Source organism: Ammospiza nelsoni, chromosome 27 (assembly GCF_027579445.1).
Source record: "Ammospiza nelsoni isolate bAmmNel1 chromosome 27, bAmmNel1.pri, whole genome shotgun sequence".
Classification (NCBI taxonomy): Eukaryota; Metazoa; Chordata; class Aves; order Passeriformes; family Passerellidae; genus Ammospiza; species Ammospiza nelsoni.
Window position 1 is genome coordinate 852,892 of NC_080659.1, and position 22,822 is coordinate 875,713.

A 22,822-nucleotide genomic window follows, 5' to 3' on the forward strand; every position below is an offset into this window, starting at 1 on the left:
TATAACACAGCACATACAATATTCATTTCAATATTTGCGAAAAGCCAATCATAAAATTGGCATTTTTCACAGGAGTCCTGCAAGTTTATTAAAATCAAAAAAGGAGAGAGTCCACTGGGACATATCCCCATGGGGTCTTTCTTGATATTTTGGAGGGTGCAGCCTCTCTTTTTATCCCAAACTCCCGGTTGCATGTTGCCCTCTTTCTTTCCTCATTGTCTGAAGTACTAGGAAGGTAGAGCCTTCCCGAACTGCCTATTGCATATTCCCCCTTCAAAGTGTCATTTTACCCCAAAGTTCCTAAGTTCAGGCTTGTGCTGAGTCCCCCACTTGTCTGTTGCAGGAGTTGGGCTGTCTGGGCTCCATAACAAACCTGCTGCTTGAAGTTAGGGGAGAATTAAGACCCATTTCGAATATGTCAATCCATGGAATTGTTTGAAAAGACATTAGCACACATTTGCCCTATCAAGGCCTCCTGGCTTGTGTTTGTGTCCTGCCGCTGCAGCCCAGCATGTGCCCGGCACTTCCCCGAGCCCTACGAGCGCCTGCTCCAGCCGTGCCGCTCTCCACAGGGCGCCGGGGCCTAACCCGGACCCCGCTGTCCGCAGCCGGCCCTCACGCCGTCCCCCGGGCCTGGGCAGCGGCCCCGGGCTGGGCGGGGAACAGGCCTCGCTCGCTCGCTGGGGCCGGCGGAAGTCACGGGCACAAAGAAGGAATAAGGAACGAGCTGTGGATATGATGCTTGTGGCTAACCCCTCCTCTCCAAAGGCTTTCTTTCCATCTTCAAAAGCTAGGTGCCCGGCGTTACCCTGCAGTTGGAAGTGGGCAGAACCTGTGATTCGACCTGATTCAGAGCTTGGTTCCTGAAAGAGTCTGAAATCCCCCCTTCCCCCGAGCCCTGCACAAGCTTTACTCCAGGTCTACAATTTGAAGGTATGGTGAGCACCCTGTAAAGGTAATACCCTGCTCAATTTTGCATGAAGACTTTGTTAATCATACAGGAGATCCCAAATGTGGGCAGGATTCCCGATCCAGGGAATCATTAAAGACGTTAGGGGACTTGAAAGGATCAAAAATACTCTTTTTTATTTTTGGTTTTCAGAGATCTAGTGCATTTCCCACTATCACAGGAAGAGGGGAAGTGGTATCACTAATATAATTTGTCCTTTCAGATTTTACGTGAATCCAGGTTTTGTGAACAGACGTTCATACACTTCTGACATTCAAAAAGCAGCTTGCTTTCGGACTGTAAAGGAGCTGAAGTGCCTAAGGCAATATATTGGTTATGCCGCTGCTTTCTATCAATCTTTTACATATTCTCTGACAGCTGTGCAAAATATATATTTTAACCAGAACCCAGTATGTAATTTTTTTGTGCTCGATGCCTGGTTGGTTAGACTGAGCAAGCACAACTTCTTTAAATTTCATTCTCTTTTCTGACACCACATTTCAAATTATTTTACTCGGAAAGTGCTAACAGACCTTCCCATCAAGTGGTTTTTGAAACAGTGTTTTAAACATGTGGATGAAACGCATATTCATATAAAACTTCATCCAAGGGAAGCATATAATGGAATTGAAGCCTTACTAAATAACCTTGTTTCTGCGTACCTAAATAAGATCCCTCAGAGAACACGTCTTTCCTGAGGCTCGTTCCCCTCTTTGGCAGTGCCCAAGCATGTTTCCGCTCCGAGGTGGACGAGTGGCCTCCCCGCACCTCGCCGGGATCGGGATCGTTCGTGGAGGCACTTGCTCTGCATTTTCTCTTCCCTGTTGTGATCAGAGGCAGCGGTGCCTTGTGGCCATCAGCAAGTGAGACGATCCATTGTATAGGAGTGTTAGAGGGAACAGTCTAAATAATATTATATATTAATAATGGATACTTTATTTGCTGGTTTTGTATCATTTAATTGCACAGCGTTGCAAGGGAACCAGCAATAGCACATTCACAGTGTGTAGCATAGTTGCCAGGATTTAAAGCTGCGTAATTCCCATGGGGTTCATTCCCATTGGTTAGCACTAGCTGTATGCTGGTGACCTGAGTGACATTGTAGCACAAGGCATTTCTGCCCAGACACTCGCACGCTTTTCTCACCTCTTCACAGGGAACTAAACGAGCCTGCTGTGAGCACAACTGCAGATCAGAGAGGTAAGAGTGTGTTTGAGTGTGGAAAACCACCGGAAAGAGGGGCAAATAAGTCAAAGGAGAGGGCACAAAGGTTTTCAGACCATCAGCTGGGATTCCTGAATTCTTGAAAGGCTGGCATTTATTAGTCACTTTGTCATTCATATCTTCAAGTAAGAAGAGCCTGTAAGTCTGTCGGTTTAACCAATTTTACAGGGTTTGAGTTAACCTGGGATGAGGAGATGTCCAGAGCTGATCGCTTAGCAGAGGTGCAAGGAGTGCAAGCATCAGGGAACAGGTTTCTTGTGCTCAGCATGCCCAGAGCTAAAGGAGAGGTCTGTTCTGTTGGTCCCCATGCTGGAGCCTCACCCTTCATGTTGCTCTGCATTGACCGTCAGCAATGCTTAAAAAATATTTCAAAGCAGAGCAAAGTGTGCAAGATGCTGTTCCAGAGGCACTTCTTATCACTGTGCTAAAAGAGGGCTGAGCAGATAGTGCAGGTATCCTGGCAAATGTACACAATTCATGGGACCAAAGCAGAGCAGCAGCCTGGCAAGCAGATAAACACACTGCTGGTTTGCTTCCCAAGTTCTTCAGCCTGGTATGCTGTGATGAAGAGGAGTGGAATTTTCCATCTGGTTAATCAGACTTTGCATGCCATCCTGCCGTCTCCCCACCATCGATGCTTGCAGATGCCCATTTAGCTGCAGGCTATGAATGATGAGATTTCTCAGGGGCTTCTCCTAGGTCAGGAACAATCACTGGAAAAGTAGATCAGAGAGCTCACAGAGGAGGTGGCCTGATAAGCTGGGAACGTGCCTTCCCTTCGGCTCAGTTTCTGTAATGAGCTGAGAGATAGCTTGTGTTGCCTGTGTTGACAGCTTGCAGCCAGCACAGCACCACTCCAAGCTTTTCTGAGTAAGGACTTGAGACCCACATGCCTGCCTGAGCTCAGCCTAACACCTACAGGCATCCAGGGCCACCTCATGACACATATGCTTTATGACCCGTGAGAGGGGATGGGGAGAAAACTCCCTATGTGGGAATTTGGAAAGGATGCTTGGTTGGAGGCAGGAGTGATCCCATATGCTGTGACTGCCTGTACATGTCTGTGCTGTGTGCTGGCACAGGACAGCCAGCTTGGAGCACCCTTCCCATCTATGGAGCCCTTCCGAATCGCAGCCCCGTACTCTCTGTGCGTGCTGCCTGCATGGGCCAGGGAGATCCAGGCACCAGATCTGTGCAGTTTCAGTGGATGAAGTGTGCTCAACAAATCCTTCTATAGCACCAAAGGGGGCAAACCAATCCCTGAGACACCAGCCCTGGAGAACTGTTTGAAGAGGTGGCCATGATTCCCCCTGTAAGACTTCAAAGATGTAGCAGAAGTGGCAAATCTTATAAAGCTGAGCCTGTGCAACTGTTAATTTGAAAGCTGCTTTATTGACTTCAGACTGCATTAATATGTTAATATATTAATATATAAGAGTGATTTATCAGAAATCTTGCTGACAGGACAAGATACAAAGATAGGCAGATAGCTACATATGCCTCTGGTATAAGATACCATTTGACGACAAAAGCAGTTTGGCAAGGAGATGCACATAAAGTCACCTGCAGTCTGAAAGAGGAGATCCTGTATCTTTCTGATACAGCTTCCAGGAGATACAGCCTTCCACAATGGGAAAGATTTGGAGATTCCTGCTGGATCAGGAAACCTTTGAGTTCTCCCCTTGGGGTCTTATGGCAAGGTTCTACCCCAAGGTGAACACCTTTTGTCAAAATTAGGAGCCTAAGAAACATGGCAGAAGAGTGTCATTAATGGAGTGAAATAAAGTGTCTGAAGAAGAGGAAGTTAGAGTCTGGTTTTTCTAGACAAAACTTGAGAGAATGAAATACAGTCCATGAGGAATGGTTGAAAGCAGATGGTTTTAGGGGATTCTGCAATTCAGTGAAGGAAAGCAAATGGGGTAGATTTCCTCTAGAGTTGTCTGCATTCTCTGAAGTCTTAGTCTCTGATACCTTAGGTGGTATCACTTAAATGACAAATTACAATCAGACACTGTGTTGCAAGTGGAAGATACAACCATCCATTTAGATGAGCGAGGTATTTCCGGTATTGACACCAGAAAAAGACATGGGGAAAAAAAATTTGAGCTTATAACAATGGGGCCAGCCATCACATAAAGAGCTGCAGCCCTTTCTGTAGATTTTCTAAGGTACAGCAAAATTTTAAGAAGTTGATCTTGCATAATTTATTTTTCCTGTACCCAGGGAGGGAAGGAAGATTTTAATTCTGGATTTTAATTCTTCTCCTTCCAGAAAGCCATTCAATAACAGGGTAGGCTCCCTGTTATTGAATGGAAATCAAATTGCAAAATCAAACCCCAGAAGTCAACATAATGCTTCAGTCTGTAGTTTAAGATCTCACTTGGAAGGAGAGGAAGAGGAACCATGTGAATCCATGCTGAGGGAAGTGGTGATTTGAGGGAGCATCCGGAAAAAACTTGGAGGTGCTGCTGTCCCAGTGACTGCTGCAGGATCATCCACCTTGATTAAGACTTTCATACCACAGACCTCATTTGCATCGTGTCTAACTCTGCCTGCAGGTGCTGTATGCATGAGTGTTTGCCTGTCCATGGTGATTAAGCTTCAGCCTCTTGGTGTGTCAATGTCAGCATTACCATAAGCATTAGTAGCTTCCCTTCAACTCCTCCACAGCAGCAGCTGACTGCTTCTTCATAGTGATTATGCATCATTTCCAGGGTCAGGTAGACCCAGGCTTATATAATTTGCCTGAAACTGTGGTGAATTCATGACCACCAGAAGACAGTAATGCAGGTTCTAAAATTTCTTTAAAATAGTATATTCTACTTAAAAGAAAATTAATTAAAACAGGGCTATTCCTGTCCTGAAAAAGGAGGTCAGATTAGATGATCACACATGGTCCCTTTTGTCCTTGTAATACATATACAAATACACAGCATTGTGTGCTGTTGGAGAAGAGCACAATGCCAATGGTAATACAATATGGAGAATGTTAAATCCAAGTTAAATCTGGACAAATATATTATCAGAGCAGCAGAGCAGCCTTTCCATCCTGTTTTCCCAGCTCAGAGGAGGCAGACACCCCATAGCAGTATCAGACCAAGCTACTTAAAGCAACAGAAAGGCTTTGTGACGTCCTCTGGTTTGTACAACTTATCAATAGAGGATGCCCAAATGAAAGCGACATGCTGTTGTTGCAAAATCATGCAAGTTATTCCCCTGAAATAATTAATTGCTAGTTCAGGCATTTCAGTCTATTGGCATGGAACAAGGTGTATATGAAAGGTGCTCTATTGCAGAGTCTTAGCCACAGGAATAAACCATGCTCAGAGCAAATCATAATTGTGTCCACTACTGTTCATAAGAGTGTTGCTGCTACTGCCAGTGATTGTTTGTTTGTTTGTTTTTTTTAATTGCTTGGCTACGTCAAACAATATAGTGTAACCTAAACATAGCTCCTCTCAACACAGCTGTTCTTCCAGTTTTGGCCTTCCTACTACCATGGTTGTCCTATGGGATAACAGCACTCTCTACTGAAGATTCTTGGGTTGCCAGGGACCTTCTAATATCACTCAAGCCAGAAACTGTTCCAGAGTGATTGCGTCCAACACAATAATCTTTGCTTCTTAAGAACCCAACTCCTATTCTTGGGTGGGATTCCCTTCTCCCTAACCATTCTTTGTTACCTCATCATCACCCACCTGTGGTGGCAGGGAGTCTGGGGAGTTAGGGAAGAGCAGCAGGAAAGTGCTGCTGAGGAGGGAACAGAGCAATGAAAAGACAAAGTGAGGAAAACTACAAAGGTGAATAACCCAAGCTCACTAGAGATAAGTCTAGGTGCACTGTGCTGATGTCAGAGAGATGGTGTGCTAGTGAGATCCTTCAGACTGTAATCTCCATGCTTGGGGAAGAGATGGAGATTGAAGTGGCAGCAAAGAAGCAAGGGTTATTGATGGGTTAGAAACCATGGAATCATCTGAGAATGGTCACACAGGAATTAGGGCTTCTCCCTCCAGAAAGATGGTGGGATCAATAGGCCAACTGACGTGCACCTACACCAGTACCCACAGTGTGGACAACAAACAGGAGGAGCTGGAAGCTATGGTGCAGCTGAAAAACTATGGCATAGTTGCCATTACAGAGGCATGGTGGGATAACTCACATGACTGGAGTGCTGCAATGGGTGGCTGTAGACTTCTCAGAAGGGACAAGCAAGAAAGGGGAACTGTTGTGGTAAAGCTGTGTGTGAGGGAGTGGTTTGACTGCCTCAAGATTAATGATGGCAATTGATGCCACAGGACTTTTGCTTTTTATATATATTTAATATATTTATAGCTTTGTAGACTATTGTTTTATTATATAGTTATATAGTTTCATAGTTTACTTCAGTACTTTTCCAGTACTCTGTTAAAACAGATACATTCCTGGAATCCTATTCTAATCTTACTTCAGTGAACCAAGGCCATTCTTCTTCTTTCCTATGTATGTAGACTTAAACAATGTGGGCCTAGAACCAAGAGGAGAGGCTTCAGTAGGAGGCTAAACCAAGGGGGGAATTAACTTCTTATTGGGGATTCTTGTCAACTATCCTAGTATGCTAAACTTATAAAAGTGTCATAGCCCTATATCACATGTGCATTTCAGTGTGCATTCTGCTGTGCATTTTGGGCTGATAAAGGCATCTCAATGATAAGGTTGAATGCTTATGTTTATGGTTAAGGGGGAATGTCAATTACTGTCACAGACTGACCAACCAGGAGGAAGAGGCAGACAAAACCTTCTATAAGCAGCTGGAAAAATCCCCACAATCACTGGTCCTTGTTCTTGTGTGGGACTTCAGCTTAACCAGATGTCTGCTGGAAATACAACACAGTGGAGAGAAAAGAGTCTATGAGGTTCCTGGAGTGCACGGGAGAGAACTGCCTGACACAGCTGGAAAGTGAGACAACGGGGAAGCCGCCCTGCTGGACTTGGTGTTTGTGAGCAGGGATGGACTGGGGGGGACGTGACAGCTGAGGCCATCCGGACACAGCGATGATGAAGTGACAGAGGTTTTGATATTGGAGAAATAAGGAAGGAGGACAGCAGGACTGCCACCCTGGACTTCTGGAGAGCAGACTTGGGTCTGTTTAGGAGACTGATTGAGAGCCCCTTGGGAAGCAGTCCTGAGGGGCAGAGGGGTCCAGGAAGGCTGGACACTTTTCAAGAAGGAAATCTTCAAGGCACAAGAGCAGGCTGTCCCAATGTGCTGAAAGACAAGCTGGTGAGGAGGAGACTGGCCTGGCTGAACAGAGAAATTTGGCTGGAACTTAGGGAGGAAAAGAGCATTTATCACCTCTGGAAAAAGGGACAGGGAACTCAGGAGGACTTATGAGGATGTTGGGAGGTTAGGCAGGGAGAAAGTTAGAAGGGCCAAAGCCCAGCTAGAAATTTATCTGTCCCATGCTGTAAAAGATAACAAAAAGTGTTTCTGTAGATCCATCAGCAATAGGAAGGCCAAGGAGAATCTCCATCCCTTATTGGATGTGGTGAGAAGCATCGCTACAAAGGATGAGGAAGAAGCTGAAGTACTTAATGCCTTCTTTGCCTCAGTCTTTAATAGCAAGAACAGTTGTCCTGAGGGTAGCCTGAACTAGAAGACAGAGATGGGGAGCAGAATCAAGACCCTGAAATCCAACAGTGAATGGCCTGTAAGCCTGTAACCTGCTATGCCACGTAGACCAGCACAAGTCCAAGAGTACAGCAGGAGGTGGCGAAAGAGCTCACCAAGCCACATGTTTTACCAGCAGTTCCCAATCAGCCAGAGAGGTCCTAAGTCACTGGAAGTCAGCAAATGTGAGGCACACATATAAGGATTGGGAGAAGGATCCAGTGAACTACAGGCCAGTCAATGTAATGAAGTAGATCATCTTAAGCTGTCACATGGCATGTGTAGGACAACCAGGGTATCAGGCTCAGCCAGTGTGGGTTTATGAAAGGCAGGTCCTGCTTGACCTCCTTCTATGACAAGGTGACTGTTTAATGGATGGGGGAAAAGCTGTGCATGTTGTACACCTCAACCTTAATAAAGCTTTTGACACTGTTTCCCACTGTACTCTGGAGAAACTGTCCGCTCATGGCCTGGACAGGTGTGCTCTTTATGGGTAAAAGCTGTCTGGACATCTGAACCAAGAGAGTGCTGGAGAATGGAGTCACATCCAGCTGGAACCAGTGGTGTTCTCCAGGGCTTAGTTTTAGGCTCAGTCCTGTTTAAAGTTTTCATCAATGATCTGGACAAGGGGATCAAGGACACCCTCAGTCATTTCACAGATGACACCAAGCTGGGTGGGATGTTGATTTGCTGGAGGGCAGGAATGCTCTGCAGAGGCAATTTGACAGGCTGGATCAATGAGCCAAGGCCAACAAGGCAAAGGGCCGGGCCCTGCCCTTGGGTCACAAGAACCCCATGGGACAATCCAGGTTTGGGGTAGAGTGGCTGGAAAGCTGCCTGGTGGAGAAGGACCGGGGATGCTGGTCAACAGTGGCTGAACTTGAGCCCAGGTGTGCCCAGGTGGCCAAGAAGGCCAATGGCACCTGGCCTGTACCAGCCAGTGTGGCTGCAGGACCAGGGCAGTGACTGTCCCTCTGTGTTAGGCACTGGTGAGGCCCCACACCAAGTCCTGGCTTCAATTTTTTGGCCCTTCACTCCAAGAAGTCACTGAAGGGCTGGAGCATGTCCAGAGAAGGGAACAGAGCTGGGGAAGGGTCTGGAGCACAAGGCTGATAAGGAGCAGCTGAGGGAGCTGGGGGGGCTCAGCCCGGAGAAAAGGAGGCTCAGGGTGACCTTACCACTGTCTACATCACCCTCACTGGAAAGTGGAGCCGGGTAGGGGTTGGGCTCTCTTCCTGGGGAACAAGGGACAGGACAGTAGCAAATGGCATCAAGCTGCATCAGGTGAGGTTTAGACTGGAAAAAATTCTTCACTGAAAGGGATGTCCAGCTGTGTCACAGCTACCCAGGGCAGTGGTGGAGTCTCCATCCCTGCAGGGATTTAACAGCTGTGTGAATGTGGCACTCGGGGGCATGGGTTAGTAGTGGGCTTGGCAATGCTGAGGGAATGGCTGAGCTTGATGATCTCAGAGGGCTTTTTCAAACTGAACGATATCATGGAGACCATGGAAAAAAAAACACCTAAGGTTTGATCCTCACTATTTGAAAGCGTGACTCAGAAGGAATGGAGTTAGATCAGACAAGGCAGGAGATGAAGGGGTAAGGTCAGATGGCATTCATATCACTCTATTGTGGGTATTCACGTAACATGCTGGTCTGAAATGCCTCTTCCTGAGCAGATAGCAGTTTTTGGAAATAATGGTCTGGAGAAAGGGACAGTCTTCGTATGTACACTGCTTTGTTCTGCCTCTGTGGCAAGGCACATCCAGCTTGTGCTGTATTGAAGTCCATTCTTCTCCACAGCAGGAAATTCTCTTATTGGAAGATTTTGCCTGAGTTTCAAGAAGAAATAATGTATTTGTAAGGGCAATCCATGGGAGTCATGCTGCCTGTCATTCTGGCAGAGTGTATTTCATAGTGCTTCAGAGGGTGTACAAAGATGGGCCCTGATAAATGCTTCTACCCACTATGAATTCACTTGCATTGCACTCTCTAAAGAGAGTCTTTAGAGCAGCCCGAGCAATTGGGCACATGTAGAATTCAGCTGTCCAAACTTATAAGTGGTGCAAGAAAACTTACTAGAGTAATAAAGAAGAATCTCATATAGGTATAAATAGTTATGTAATAGTTAAAAATGCCAAAAACACACAGAGAAGGCACCTCTGGTATGTTGCTGAAACACAGTGATTTTCCAGCTGCTGTGACAAAGAACATAAATCTTGTGCTGATATTCAGCCAGGCAGCTGATGACTGTTGGCATCTTCACTGAAACTCCACTCTGCACAGAAACTGCAACAGTGCAGTGGAGAGAGCTGCTAAACCTGGGAGTCTGAGTGCCAGGGAGGCCAGTTGTGTAGTGGAAAGCACAGCCAACCACAGGCTGCAAGAGGCAGAGCAGAGGTGGGAAGGAAGGAGAGATGCAGCCTGATCATGGAAAGGAAGAAAGGAAAAGACAGTACCACATTGGCATTGGAATTGTCTCTGTGCAGCATAAGCAGTGGAAGAAAGCTGCATTCCCAAGTCATGGGAAAAACACAATACAGTAGAATAATACAGTAAAATAAATGTACAAATACAATAAGGCAAGTGATAATAAAAAGGTTTTAAGAAAGAACTTGTTTGTGACATCAAACCTGAATCAAGTCTCAAGTAGCTCAGGGAGAACAACTGCTAGTTTGTAGTGCAGCAGACAAGCACGTGGCTGGGAGGAAGAGTCAGAGGTAGATTAGGGCATGGAAGAAAATCAAAATGACTCCTCACCCCTCTTTTCATGCTATGCAAATCAGGTGAGTTTCCACCAGGGAACCTCTCAGGATGGGAGCAGGGGGTTTATTTCACAGTGGCAGTGGCAGTTCAGTTTCTCAAACTGTTTGAAAAAAATGGTGAAAAGTCAGGTATCAGAGTAACCACTATAAGAATCTGCAGTTTGCAATGGCTGTGTCTGTATAGTGATTTAAAGGGATTGCTAAAAAAAAAAAAGTACATAACAAATCACACAAACTCCCAATGCAGAACTCCTAGGAGTGTGCCACACAAGTTCCCAGTTTCCCAGTGTACCTGGAAGAAGCAGGGAGCATGAGCTGGGATTCAAAATAGCTAAAATGCCTCAGTCACACGTACTCTCAGTAGAGTCAAGAAGAAAATGACTTTAGAATGACAGAAACTTCAGCAATTCACAAAACTTTGTCTCACTCATCAGCTGAACCTACCCAGGCAAAATTTGGGGGTAATAATTTTTGTCACTGGATACACAATTTTTTAGCTTCACTGTCTTTGTTTTGTTGTCCCATCAGAAATTCTAACCAAATGTCTTGGCAAGTGCTGTCAGTGAGAACAACATCACATGCTCTTTCTCTTTTAGGGCCCTGTTCTCCTTGGCCCTTGCTCCTCCTTCCAGGCTGCGTGCAGGAAAATTCACCATAGCAGCTTGGCTACATGGGGACACTGCAGAGCATCATGAGACCTTGAAGTCTATAAAAAATGAGGTAAAAAAATTATGAGAGGCACTCACATGAAGAAAAACTGCAGCTCAGGTAGGAGTAGATTTACATCAGTCTGATCCAAACCAAAATATTTATTTACATTTATGAATTTTCATAAGCTTCATGTATGGTAAGAGTTGAAATTTTGACTTTTTGTTTAAAAATAGGGCAAAAATAGATGTTGAGAGATTGGTATTTCCCATAGGAAGGAAATTCCATTATTTGAGTAGCTCTGTGAAACATGAAGGAAGTTCATTTGCAGAAAGTCTGCTAACTTGTAATGAAGGTCACAGCTGCATAATTGGACTCCGTTCCCAGGGCCAGTGAGCAATGCAGGAGAAAGAATTAATACCAACCCCCAAATTAAGGTTACTGTAACAAGGAGAACAAGACTATAGAATTGCAAAATCCAGGGAGGGGAGGGCTGTAGGATTGCTTAACACAAAAAGAAATCACATCTTTCCTCACAACAATTAGCAGCAAGGAATATCCCAGTGGCTTTTTACACTCCAGCAGAAAGTATCCATGTCCTAGGACAGGTCTAGGTAGGGATGGTCCATATCCATCCTCCCAGTCACCACATGTTCAGTTGACAGGGCTGTGACAGTTACCTGCCATTCATTACATCATGGTCCTGAATGTTTTTTTCCAGCAGTTCAGAAAAATCAAGTGCTTTCAAAAAACTGATATGCAAAGTGCTTGCTGGAAGCCAGGAAAGTCATGGGACAGTGGATGCAACCATCTGCTTGTGTTTTGTGTCCTAGCCCCACAGCCTCAATGCCTCCTCCAGGTTGTGTGTCCAAACTGGACACTCTAACTGCATTCCAACAGAGACTGACATGGGAGATTTACCTTATTACATTATGAGTCAACTCTTAGCCCATTTATAGGTGTTTTGTTTTTTAAAGATCCAATAGAAATTAGTCTTTCTTAAAAAGTAGAGGTGATAAAGGACTTGTTCTGCTGGACCTGCAAACCTGTCCTTTAGACACACAAGCCCTTTGTCAAAATTTGTCTCAAGAGTTATTTGCCCAGAACTTCACTCATTTAGGATCTGGGTCTTTCCAATTTGGGCAGAGATACTGATGCTGTCTGGATTTATACCTTTCTTTCTTTTATATATTTTCTGTATTCTTTACACATATATTTGTAGCTTTGTAGTCTATTATTGTAACTTAGTTTCAATATTTTCCTAGGCAGAAAGACAAAACAAATTCCAGTACCTTTATGCTGTCTTGGTTCTCCTTAGAAACCAAGGTTGAAACCAGCTCTTTGAGACATATTCTTATAAACAAGGCTTGGTTCTTATCTGAGGGAGGAGGATTTAGATGGTGCTAGAGCTAGGGAGCATTACTTTATGGAGTGTACTTCTAATTGGGAGAGGGTCTTGTCAGATATATTAATTTGCAGAATCTATAAAAATGGTACATGTGTTACTTGGGGCAAGCATCTTCAGCATTTTTCACCTAATGGATTGTGGACCTAAGGTTCCTTATATAAACATGCCCCTTTTTTATCATCCTGTGTCTGGCTTCTGTTTCTAGGACTAGAGAAAAGGGCATCAATACAGACCGAGAATGTATCTAAGGATGGAAAGGGTGCAAAACAGCCCTGTCCCTATGTAATACATTTTGTCTACTTGTGGAATTAGCTGAAATAATTCTGAAAGTTGCTCAGTGGAGGAAATTTCCAGGGGGCTGATTTTGGAAAGCTGTTTCCCATCAAGCCCCTCCTTTATCTTCAAGCAGCTGTGCAAGGATAGCATCAGAACACCCTCTGGAAGGTGACTCCATGACAGGAGGTGCAGTTGCCATGTCTTTTGTCATTGCCTCTCACAAGGTGATGTTGTGAGTTTCCTTTTTACCCATTGTTGAAAACTTAGAGCATAATGTGGCCTCTGATGTGGATGATCAAGTGGGCCTGGCACTCCTAGAATGAGGAGAGACTTGGGAGAGTTAGCTGACCATGGAGTTTGTACCCAAGGATTGCTCTACCCTGGAAAGACTGCCTAGGCATCAGGCAGCTCCGTCCTGAGGGAGTAGAGCTCTTCACCTCCTCCATAGCTTCAGGCTGCTGCTCTGTGTCCTATTTAATAACTTTAAGTTGCCTGGAAATTGCCACAGGTACAAGTCAAAATATGGAAAAAGTTACCAAAAGAGAAGGTTTAAGGCACTTGTCACTGCAAGTATGGCTTTAAAAGGCCTATGGGTGCTAACCAGGAGATTAAAAACCAAGGCAGGAATTAAGAGAGATTCTAGGAGCCAAGCTGGACTTCAGGCATAGGAGGTGGAAAGGACAACCATTCACTGTTAGCTAAACACTGCTGCCTGAGGTGGAATCAGGCAACAGAACAGCATTTGAGGGGTGGCCAAGTGTGCAGCTGCTGTGCCACTCTGGATAGCACCAGAAATGCACTAGTCCCACGTAGGAGTGCTCTGCTACAGGTCATCAGCCCCCAGCAGTTCCAACAGTGCTGTCAGGAGCAGCTTCTGCCAGAGCAGCTTCTGGGCAAGCTATGTGAGAAGCAGGGGCATGAAGAATAGGAGATGCCCTTTCTCTGGGACTGCCTCAGCAATGACCAGTGTGAACCATCAGAAGAAGCAAAGAAAATCAACCATGTACCAGGTTGGGCCACTACAATCAGTCTCCCTGTACGTCTGCGTCTGGACTGCCTCTCAGCCACATCTCTGCAGGGTTTTGGTACGTGGTACAGGCAGAACACACCTATTCTCCAAAACTAGAAGCATTAATTTGGGAATAAAAATATTTTCTTCGGCAGCCCATTCCAATATGTGTTTTTCTGGAAAGATGACTGAAACCTTGCAGGGCACAGTACTTGAATTTACAGTCCCCAGCTGACACTTGCATGACCTGAGATGTTCTTGAACTTTCAATAAGAAGATTAGAGTCATTAGCCATGGAATCGTGTGAAGACCAAGCAATTTATTGGGTTCAGAGAGTGTGTTCTTGTCTCTTAATGCAGCGATGCCTTGTGTCTGGAGCAAGTTTAAACAAGGGAGAATGACAGACACAGTCATGACTCCAAATGGCTCATTGAGCAAAGTCCCATCTAATCACCATCCTGATTTATGGTTGCACTCAATGATTTTAAAGTTCTTTTCAAACCTAAACAATTCTATGATCAATGTCTGAAAAAGCCATTTGGTGCTGGGAGTTGCTGTCTAACCTGGGCTGAAGAGGTCCAGTTCTCCTCTTCCTACAGCTGATGAGGACACAGATTTGGGGGGATTTAATTTCCAGCATCATCTATAAAGTGAACATGATGCTTTGCCTTTGACCTATGCCTGACTAGATGAGTTCAAACTCTGTGGCAAGCTCCAGCTGCAGACACAACATATCAGCTTTGGTATGCCAAAGCCAGAGCACACAGCAAAACCCCTACACTGGGGCCACCTGAATTAAGGAGAAGGCTACTTTCATTAAACAACTATGTCCATGGTGAATCATGTATCTGGTAGGACTAGAAACAGAGGTGCTGTTGTAACTTTATTGCTGTGGCTTGATTTTTGCATATAATTTTTCACTCTGCCACATTCAGAGGCCAGAGTGGGCTCTGTGGTGTTCACACCTGTAACGTGACTTGTGGTTTTGACGTAGCGCGTTGATCAAAATTTTGAAATGTGGGACTTTTATCTAAGAGACTGCATCAGGAATCAATATTTAAGAAGCCAGTGAGCAGTGGAAGTTTTGCCTGCTTCCTTGGAAGCAGAGTCTGTTTCCCTGACAGACTCTACAGCTATTGTATTTCCTTAGCATGCTCAGTGAACTGATTCCTCCATAAGATGTGCCTAATACATTGAAGAGAAGCTGCAGCAGTTTGGCTGAGGCACAGACACGTCTATCCCCCTAAGGCTGGTCTGGACAAACCACAGGAGTGTCTGGACCTCAGAGGTCCTGTACACACAGACTGGACCAGTGAAGGACCTGCCTGTCCAATACTCAGCTGTTGCTGCTGGATGCATGCAGCCTCCCTTGTGGAAGGAACCCTTGTAAGGGCAGGAATGGGATGGGGATGAGATTTGATTTTCATTTAACAGCTGCCTTGCTCTCTGTTATTGCTAGCTCTCCTTGAAGCTTGTGTGAGGAGGCAGAAGAAAGTGCATACCCACTGGTACTGTGAAACCCAATAAGGGCTCTATGAAACCTCCTGATGACAGGTGCTTTCTGTGCTCTGGTCTGGTGCAATCATCAAAGATTTTTTCTGTCTCCTCCTACATGCCACTCCCCCACCCCTTTCTGCCATGTATCCTGAGCATATACAGTCTTCCTTTCCTCTCTCAGGAGGTATTGCTCAGAGGTCTCTGCTAACACTGTACTTTGCAAGGGAGAAAATCCTGCTTCCTGCCTTTGAAAGAATTAAAGAACAAAACAACGCAGAATAATCCCCCAAGACGAAAACTACTTGCTTCCCTCTGTGCTTGGCAACCTGCACTGGTTCCAGGTGAGTGGTTTTATCAGTGAATCTGAATGCATGAATAAGAGTGATGCCAGTACCAGGGGCTGAAGCAGGGAAGGAGATTTCCTCAGGCATCTGCATGACAGTGGCAGGGATAGCTCTCATCTGCTTTAGGACAGGGAGCTGCCCAGTGGGGGGTGCTCTAAAAATGGGACTCTGTGTCTTGGCTTGGGGTTATATGCCTGGTGGGAAGCTTGAGCGAGACAACCTTATCACAGGACCTTGGCATGAGTAGGGAGCATTGTGGAGAGTGGCACTTGTCCCTCCAGTATTGTACTTAGGTCCCAAACCCACTGCTCCACTGGTGATCACTGTCACTGTAGAGCTCAACTGGGCTGAAATTCCTGCCTATTGTAGACTCCTCTCCCTTTAGCTGGTGCTCTCTCACAGAGATGGGCCAGTGGCTGGGCCCTGAACAGATCTGTTCTCTTCCTGGGTCCATTGTTGTGGTAGGAGTTGTCTGGGAGGTAGCTTGCTGACAGGCATCAAGAAAGAGAAATGCCCTACTGAGCAGAAAGCCCTTCCAGAGACTGCTTTAGCAATGCAAAGATGGCTGAGTTGGGCTTGTGAATGGAAATTTTCAACATAGGCTCTTTGGTTGCACTGCTTTCAGCTTTCCCTTCCCAAGGGCAAGCAATGGGCCAGGCTGCAAAGGATCTAATAGCATGAGGGGTGAGGATGCCTGCAGCCAAGGGGAGTCTATGAACCCTGTGAGGATAAAGATCCTGGTCCTCAGGACTGAAAAAAAAAGCCCAGGCAATAGCACAATAGCTGGATTTAATGCTCCTGATCACAGGCACTGAGCTATCGATGAGGGGATGTCAGGTGGGAGTGGGGACATCTGCCCCTCCTTTGCCATCTTTGCAAAGAGAATCCCCACAAAGAACCTCTTTTTACTCAGCTGGCAGTAGGGGGACTGTAGCTTCCCACTCTGGAGTGCCCATGGTCTGCTTAAAAGCCAGTAGAACTTGAGAGCTGCCAACAGCAACTTTCAGACCACTGAGCAGAGTGATATGCCCCTTCCTCATAAGCACTGAGCTCCCCCTCCCACCATGTGAGGATGGGCTATTTAACTCCTCTCCCTTGGTGACCCAGCACCAGAAGTCCACCTCGGAAAGACTGGCACAGATTTTTCAGTAACCCCTTGCCTTGCCCTTCCATATCTGCCTAACTCTGCATAACTCTTTCCAACACCTCTCCTTCTGCAGAGATTTCTCCTTCTTCTCCCACTTTGGGTGCTTCCTTGCTGCCACCTGCAAAGACTTCCCTCACTGAAAATTCTGCTGGTTTTGATGTTGAACATAAAGCAGAGTTTCCTTGGACTCTGAGAAACAGTGGACTCCAAGTGCTGGTTGTTTCACATTCAGTCTGGCTTTCAGCAATGAAAACTAAAATGGGGTTGCCTTAGCAGTGGGAGGAGGGAGCCTGGGGCAGCTGTCATTGAGGGGGACACCTGACATGCTTTTCCAGTGTCATCCTTTCAGCAGCATGGCTTGACCGAGTGCCGTGTGCCATGTCCCTGGCAGGATGTGATGGTACACACTGTACCAAACACTGCTGTCTTGGGATTATATTGCCTCTCTTCCACCAGCCCCTGGAGGCTGGTAAACCTGGGAGAGGGTTTGCAATGGGCATTTCTATTTTGGCTGACTTCTGCCAGTCCCAGGAGTAAAACTGGCTAATTAGATTAACCCCTTTTTGTGTTCTTCTACACAGACATTAGCAATAGTGGAGCAATGTGTAAAGCAGCTGCATTTTAGTAATTGTTTCCCATCCATTTTTTCTGAATAATGACAGCTGGGCCCATCCCAGCCGAGTGCCTGAACCCTCTGAAAAGTGGAGCTCTCCTCTGCTGTGCACAACATGCAGATTTTTGCCTCTCTTGGGGCAGGTTATTTGATCATCAGCTGATATCTCTTGGACACATTAGTAATCAGAAAGCTGTGTCAGCATGTCCATGTGAGGGCAGGGGAAGCAGGCATGAGATGGCAGCTGTGTTCTGCCTCATGAGATAGTGGAGCACAGGGCAAGAAGGCAGACACAGTTTTCATCTGAAATTTTTGTTATTTTTTCCAATCCCACATACCATGGCAAGAATGCCCTGTAATGCCATGTCCTGCCAGTGGTCAGGACCTTCCCCTTTCCAAGAGGAGTGTCTCACAGTGGATCCACTTGATTGATTGCTCCCCTTCTGCTGTGTCACCCCTGAGTCGTCACAATCTGTCCAGCAACCACAAGTGGCATTTGGCTGTTTCAATGAAGCAGCATTTTCTTGTTTGACTTTCAGTGCGGTACAGATGTACTGTGCAGGGGTCAGAGGGTGAGAGGAGGGTGGAGAACCAACCATGTCTCTGTGCTAATTATAAATGTAAATCACCTCCAGGACACTGCCATGGACAGGATGTGTCAGTGCTGTCTGAAGTCTCATAAAGCTTTGTCTCACAGCACATCAGCAGAAGGAAGGTCACAGCATTGCTGAGGTTGGCAGGGACCCCTAAACATCATCTAGTGCAATCACTCTGCCCAAAACAGAGTCAGACACAGTTGGTTGCTCAGGACTGTGTACAGACAGCTTTTGAATACCTCCAAGAATGGAGAACACCCTGCTAGCCCCTTTGGGCAACCTGCCTCAGTGTTCAGTCTGTCTTGCAGTAGCAAAGAGACTCTTTATTCTTAAGGAGAATTTCCTGGTACTTCAATTCATGTCTGCCACCTCTCATGGTCACTGTGCAACACTGAGAAAGGTCTGGCACTGAATTCTTCACACCCTCCCTGCAGGTATACATTGATAAGACCTACCCCAAGCTTTCTCTCCTTCAGGCTGAGCAGTCCCAGATCTCCCAGTCTTTCCTCATGGGAGATGCCCCAGTCCCTCCATCACCTTTGCAGTCCTTCAGTAGACTCTCTTCCCTATATCCATACTGGGAAACCCAGACCTGGACACAGCACGCCAGCTGTGGCCTGACCAGTGCTGAGTCAGAGGGGAGGGATCACCTCTCTCAACCTGCTGGCACAAGCACAGCAGAGTTTCTGGACTTTAGTGCTGGTCCCACCTGGGATGTCCTGGGAGTTCTGTGGTCCCAGGGGTGATGTACCACGTGCAGGCCTTAAGAAACTGTTATTAGGGGTTTGATGTTGAGTTTTGTCTGGACCATTTAAAGTAGTCAGATATATTTCTTCATCCACCACGGCCTGTCTCTAACCATTACCTGGACAAAGCTAGGCCAGAGATCTCTGCAGCCCACCCCCATGCTCAGAGCACATGCTTCTTTGTGGCCTCTGAGCTGTTGCATGTCTCTGGAATGAGGGCAGAGTTGCATACCGGCATGAAGTAGATTTATTTTTATTTCCCTACATGTAGTTTTTCTTCTTGCCATGAAATGGTACTAAAGCATGAGAAACTCACGTGAAACAGAGAATAATCCCCTTTGGTTCCAAACAGTCAAACAGCTTCTCTGCAGGCAGCAGAACTGTCTATTCTCCCTGGCAAAACTCAATGTATCACTGCTCCACAGAACTGACCTCCTCTGGCCAGCCCCACTGCCCTGACCTCTTGAGAGATGTTTTCCATGTGGAACTGTGCCCTCTGCAGATCTACATGCTGTCTAGATGCAAACTATCTCCTCCAGCTCTGCCCAGATCTTTCCTGCAGATGCAGCCCTACTGCCCCAGCACTGGGCTCTGCTCTGTGCTGATAGTGCCCAGTGCAGGCACCGCACCCACGGGGCTCTGCAGGGCTCCCCCAGCACCGTGGAACACAGAGACTGCCCAGGGGACAGGCTGGATTCATGACCAGTGCATTTCTGAGGAAAGTCTGCCCTCCATCTCTGCGGATAGCCTGAAGCATGCACGGCTCAGGAGGAGCTTGCTTGTGAGCTCCCATGGATGCAAACTCTCTTAATACAGACAGTGCAAAACTTTGCAGCACATGAAGAAAAATTTATAAATACTTATAGCCTGCCTCTTGATGTTTTAATAACTGAATGCAGAAACATTTCAGTGATGACAGCTTTATAACAATCAAGCTGGGTTTTTTCCGAAGCTGAGCCTGCACAACAAAGAAAGTAAGTAATTGAAGACTTGCACAGCAACTTTCCTAGAATCTGAGTTAAATGCAAAATTTCTTCAGCAAGCAACTTGAAATTTGTCCAAATAATTTATTTTTTCTTCTGTTGTTGTGATGTAATAATATTTAAGATGTGTATATGGGTTTCTAAATACAAGTTTCAAGCATTTAATGTTGCAATGTAAAAGCTGTATCATTCCCACAAGTGAGATTCATGTCTTGGCATTTTCCCTTTATCAGAAGACAAAGTCTGAGATTATTCTCACTCTAAATTTCAAACACAGCACTGTACCAACTATTAGGAGGAAAATTAACTCCATCCCAGCTACCACTCATCCTCTCAGGGATGAACTATTTTCTTCTTTGTCCCCTAATGTCTCCCAAATAATTCCTAGTACTTTCTTCTGTCAGTCTGTGCTTTTCTGGGTCTTTCCAGTTTCTTTGTGAGTCAACTCACAAAGAAACTGTAATTGAGAGTTTTTCTTTCTGTGTTTACTGCTTTTCATTTATGCATAGAGCAGATCATTCTTCCTGTCACTTGTGATCAGATGGACAGCTCAGCCCTCTGCACACTTTCTTTTTGGAAATCTCAACTGAAATCTGTTGGCATCCTGTCACCAAAAGTGATGATGAAAAGGGGATCTCCCCTTTCATTCCCTTTCATATCCATTGCTTTAAAAACCTTTCATGCATGAGCCTTTACAAAAGTTTTTAAAAACCCTGACTGATCTGACACTGAAGCCATATCCTTACTGATGCGGATTTTCCTTCAACTAGATGCATTTGAACATTGCTTTTTACTTCTCCTGCTTCCCTAGTTCTTCTTTTAAACAAGCTGGCCTTTTCTCTGGGAGAGGGGCATGGTCAAAATGTGGGAGGCTGTGTGTCTTTACAGAGCCTGTTGTCAAAGATTACATTCAAGATACTATTTCAAGAAGTTTGTCTGCTGTGTACAATATTTTACTCTCAGATTTTGAATGTGGAACTTTGTGGGACCAAAATTATGCAATTTGTGAGAAGGGGATGCAAATCTGCCCTGATGCTTCCACATTTGGCTCTCCAGCACTGTGAGTGTGCCATGGCTATCTCTAATCTCCCTTCAACCAGAATTTTAATACCTTCTATCTTTAAAACATGCTCACAGGAAGATGCTGCACACTGAATGCTTTTTTGATGTCGGCTTTTTTGATGTTGGCTACTTTAACAGAGACAAAAGATAAAGAGGACAGATGTTCTTCAATGTTCAGTACAACGCGGAACAGATGCATCTTAGTTGATTCAGAGCTTCCCTGTTTTTAGCTTTTTATAAGTGCTTAAGCTCTATTGCACTTCTCCTCCCATGTTGGAAATCTCCTTGGGTAGATGGGGAGATAAACACAGAAAAATCTGCAAAGAGCAGGACAAAATGTAGTGAAGAAGCCTTCCTTCCCATTTTTTACTTTCACCAACATCAGACTGATACCTCTAAAATAGCCAAAATTCCTCTGTTTATGTGAAACCTCAGTGTCAGGAACTAGGTACTAGTTTTGCAACACTGATTCTTCTTGCAAAATATCTTGTGCTCCCTGCTCAAACCTTGTCGTTACCACCAAAAATACTCTGTCAAATATCTTGGTGTTTCTGGCAGAGTGGAGACTGGTGATGCAGTCACTGATAGAACAACCTTCACTGAGAGAGCAAAGCCACCTTCTTCCTCACAAGAAGGAAGATCCAAGCCATGGACAAGAGAATTTTTGTGACTTTACTGCAAGAGTCTGAGAACTTCCTGCTCATGCAATAGAACATTTACAAAATTTCAGACCAGCATCACAGCGAGAATGTGCTGTGGAGGGGGCTGCTCTGTTGCAAAATATGCAAATAGAGAAAGGGAGCAAGACAGCAAGAGGGTGGGGACAACAAAGGAGCAAGATCTGCTAATGAGTTCCTTCGGTGCAATAACTTTTGCTCTAAAAGGCAGCTGAACACATGGTTCAACATGGGATCTAATGATTAATCCTGTACTTTCTCCTATCAAAATAGAAATTTCATTTTGTTTGGACAAAAATACATTTTCCAGATGGGGAGACATCTGGAGAAAAAATCGTGTGAGTCCTTTTATATCTGTGGGTTCTGCTCCCACCTTCCCTGTACAGAAAATTGTGCCATTGCTGTGGTATGGTCCAACTCTAAGAAAGGCAAAGTTTGCAGGAGGAGGAGCCCACTTTTCCCTACTCAACATGGGTCTTCTCTCAGGTCACCACAGCAAAGGAAAAGTTTGGTTTGTGTGTAGAAAGTCTGAAGTGGGTGATTTTAGAGTAATCAATGTGTCTTTTGACTTCACTAAACTGTTTGGAGCTTTCCATGTCAAAGTAAGGTAGTACTTCACATTACCAATGTGTGCTGGGTCATTTGATGAAGAGTGAGTCATTTGGTAGTAAGAAGAAGAGTGTCTGGGCCTCAAAAGTTTCTCTGGTGGTTCTTCTTTTGGAAGTGATTGCCTCGGTTGCTCTACTGTAGAAGCCACATGGCATCCCTGCTGACTGAGAAGCAAGCCAGTGTTATTCTAATCTACCAGAAAGGTGTAAGGGAAGACACAAAGAACTACACAAAGACCGATGAGTCTAACCTCAGTTGCTAGAAAGATTATGGAGAAGGTCCTACTGAATACTACTGGAAAGTATTTGAAGAATAATGCAACCTTCAACATGGATTTACAGAGAAAAAGTCCTCTCTGACCAGTTTGATTTCCTTCTAGGATGAGGTCACACCCCAAGTTGATAAAGGGAAAGTGGTGCATGCAGTTTTCCTGGCTTTAGTGCAGCTTTTGATACTGTCCCTCACAGCATCCTTCTGGACAGTTGTCCAGATGTGGGAGGGGCAAATTGATGGTTTGAGTGTAAAGAGCCGGCTGGACAGCAGGGCTTGAATGGTTGTAATGAATGGGGCTGTGTCTGGCTGGTGAGTGGTCACTGGTGGTGTCCTTGGGGCTTAACACTGG

At 45.4% G+C, this 22,822-nt stretch overlaps 1 protein-coding gene across 10 annotated transcripts in view; it reads left to right on the forward strand.

Moving 5' to 3' along the window:
- The first annotated feature begins 719 nt into the window (after positions 1–719).
- Positions 720–22,822, forward strand: part of LOC132084660 (excitatory amino acid transporter 4-like) — a 39,263-nt gene continuing 17,160 nt past the window's right edge. For 6 of the 10 annotated variants that reach the window (XM_059489884.1, XM_059489883.1, XM_059489887.1 and 3 more), the window contains exons 1-2: positions 2,080–2,149; positions 15,605–15,764. The gene's annotated coding sequence lies outside the window, so the exon portion shown is untranslated. Of the gene's footprint in view, positions 934–2,079; positions 2,150–11,181; positions 11,306–15,604; positions 15,765–22,822 lie in introns of those variants that run through there. The other 4 variants (XM_059489879.1, XM_059489880.1, XM_059489881.1 and 1 more) reach the window with 4 other exon arrangements.